Here is a 3672-nt window from a genome sequence, read left to right on the forward strand (position 1 = left end):
TTATATATAGAATAACAGATACCCGGGAGTGAGTTAGAGACTGGAATCTAATTGATGGGTTCTGGGTGGATTGTATATAGAATAACAGATACCCATGAGTGAGTTACATAAAGGAAACTAATCGATGTGTTCGGGGTGGTTTATATATAGAATAACAGATACCAGGGAGTGGGTTACAGACTGGAATCCAATCGAGGGGTTCAGGTGGATTTATATAGAATAAGCGATACCCAGGAGTGAGTTACATAAAGGAATCTAATCGAGGTGTTCGTGGTGGTTTATATATAGACTAACAGATACCCGGGAGTGAGTTACAGACTGGAATCTAATCGAGGGGTTCAGGGTGGTTTATATATAGACTAACAGATACCCGGGAGTGAGTTACAGACTGGAATCTAATCGAGGGGTTCGGGGTGGCTTATATACAGAATAACAGATATCCGGGAATGAGTTACAGACTGGAATCTAATCGAGGGGTTCGGGGTGGTTTATATACAGAATAACAGATACCCGAGAGTGAGTTACAGTCTGGAATGTAATTGATTTGTTCGGGGTGGTTTATATATAGAATAACAGATATCTGGGAGTGAGTTACAGAAAAGAATCCAATCGAGGGGTTCGGGGTGGTTTATATTGATAATAACAGACACCAGGGAGTGAGTAACAGGTTGGGATCTAATCGAGTGGTCAGGGTGGTTTATATATCGAATAACAGATACCCAGGAGTGAGTTATAGACTGGAATCTAATCAAGGGTTTCGGGGTGGATTGTATATAGAATAACAGAAACCAAGGTGTGAGTTACATAATGGAATCTAATCGAGGGGTTCGGGGTGGTTTATATATAGAATAGCAGATACCCGGGAGTGAGTTACAGACTGGAATCTGATCAAGGGGTTCGGGGGTGGTTTATATATAGAATGACAGAATCCTGAGAGTGAGCTACAGACTGGAATCAAATCGAGGGGTTCGGGGAGGTTTATAGACAGAATAACACTTAACCGGGAGTGAGTTACGGACTGGAATCCAATCGAGGGATTTGGGTGGTTTATATGTAGAAATACAGATACCTGTGAGTTGAGTTACAGGCTAAAAACTAATCGAGGGGTTCTGGGTGATTTATATATAGAATAACATATACCCCGGAATGAGTTACAGACTGGAATCTAATCGAGGGGTTTGGGGTGGTTCATATACAGAATAACAGATACCCGCGAATGAGGTATAGACTGGAATCCAATCAAGGGGCTCGGGTGGATTTATATAGAATAAGAGATACCCAGGAGTGAGTTACATAAAGGAATCTAATCGAAGTGTTCGTGGTGGGTTATATATAGACTAACAGATAGCCGGGAGTGAGTTACAGACTGGAATCTAATCGAGGGGTTCAGGGTGGTTTATATATAGAATAACAGATACCCGGGAGTGAGTTACAGACGGGAATCTAATCGAGGGGGTCGGGGTGGTTTATAGACAGAATAACAGATACCCGGGAGTGAGTTACAGACTCGAATTTAATTGAATTGTCGGGGTGGTTTAAATATAGAATAACAGATACCCGGGAGTGAGTTACAGACTGGAATTTAATTGAGTTGTTCGGGGTGGTTTATATATAAAATAACAGATACCTGGGAGTGAGTTACAGAAAGGAATCCAATCGAGGGGTTCGGGGTGGTTATATTGATAATAACAGACACCAGGGAGTGAGTAACAGGTTGGAATCTAATCGAGTGGTTCAGGGTGGTTTATATATCGCATAACAGATACCCAGGAGTGAGTTACAGACTGGAATGTAATTGATGGGTTCTGGGTGGCTTGTATATAGAATAACAGATACCCATGAGTGAGTTACATAAAGGAATCTAATCGATGTGTTCGGGGTGGTTTATATATAGAATAACAGATACCAGGGAGTGAGTTACAGACTGGAATCCAATCGAGGGGTTCGGGTGGATTTATATAGAATAAGAGATACCCAGGAGTGAGTTACATAAAGGAATCTAATCGAGGTGTTCGTGGTGGTTTATATATAGACTAACAGATACCCGGGAGTGAGTTACAGACTGGAATCTAATCGAGGGGTTCGGGTTGGCTTATATACAGAATAACAGATACCCGGGAGTGAGTTACAGACTGGAATCTAATCGAGGGTGTCGGGGTGGTTTATATACAGAATAACAGATACCCGGGAGTGAGTTACAGACTGGAATTTAATTGAATTGTCGGGGTGGTTTATATATAGAATAACAGATACCCGGGAGTGAGTTACAGACTGGAATCTGATCAAGGGGTTCGGGGTGGTTTGTATATAGAATGACAGAATCCTGAGAGTGAGCTACAGACTGCAATCTAATCGAGGGTTTCGGGGAGGTTTATTGACAGAATAACACTTAACCGGGAGTGAGTTACGGACTGGAATCCAATCGAGGGATTTGGGTGGTTTATATGTAGAAATACAGATACCTGTGATTTGAGTTACAGGCTAAAAGCTAATCGAGGGGTTCTGGGTGATTTATATATAGAATAACAGATACCCCGGAATGAGTTACAGACTGGAATCTAATCGAGGGGTTCGGGGTGGCTTATATACAGAATAACAGATACCCGGGAATGAGGTACAGACTGGAATCCAATCAAGGGGCTCGGGTGGATTTATATAGAATAAGAGATACCCAGGAGTGAGTTACATAAAGGAATCTAATCGAAGTGTTCGTGGTGGGTATATATAGACTAACAGATAGCCGGGAGTGAGTTACAGACTGGAATCTAATCGAGGGGTTCAGGGTGGTTTATATATAGAATAACAGATACCCGGGAGTGAGTTACAGACGGGAATCTAATCGAGGGGGTCGGCGTGGTTTATAGACAGAATAACAGATACCCGGGAGTGAGTTAGAGACTCGAATTTAATTGAATTGTCGGGGTGGTTTAAATATAGAATAACAGATACCCGGGAGTGAGTTACAGACTGGAATTTAATTGAGTTGTTCGGGGTGGTTTATATATAAAATAACAGATACCCGGGAGTGAGTTACAGAAAGGAATCCAATCGAGGGGTTCGGGGTGGTTTATATTGATAATAACAGACACCAGGGAGTGAGTAACAGGTTGGAATCTAATCGAGTGGTTCAGGGTGGTTTATATATCGAATAACAGATACCCAGGAGTGAGTTACAGACTGGAATGTAATTGATGGGTTCTGGGTGGATTGTATATAGAATAACAGATACCCATGAGTGAGTTACATAAAGGAATCTAATCGATGTTTTCGGGGTGGTTTATATATAGAATAACAGATACCAGGGAGTGGGTTACAGACTGGAATCCAGTCGAGGGGTTCGGGTGGATTTATATAGAATAGGAGATACCCAGGAGTGAGTTACATAAAGGAATCTAATCGAGGTGTTCGTGGTGGTTTCTGTATAGACTAACAGATACCCGGGAGTGAGTTACAGACTGGAATCTAATCGAGGGGTTCAGGGTGGTTTATATATAGAATAACAGATACCCCGGAATGAGTTACAGACTGGAATCTAATCGAGGGGTTCGGGGTGGCCTATATACAGAATAACAGATACCCGGGAATGAGTTACAGACTGGAATCTAATCGAGGGGTTCGGGGTGGCTTATATACAGAATAACAGATACCCGGGAATGAGTTACAGACTGGAAT

This window comes from Carcharodon carcharias, assembly GCF_017639515.1.
Source record: "Carcharodon carcharias isolate sCarCar2 chromosome 24 unlocalized genomic scaffold, sCarCar2.pri SUPER_24_unloc_1, whole genome shotgun sequence".
Classification (NCBI taxonomy): domain Eukaryota; kingdom Metazoa; phylum Chordata; class Chondrichthyes; order Lamniformes; family Lamnidae; genus Carcharodon; species Carcharodon carcharias.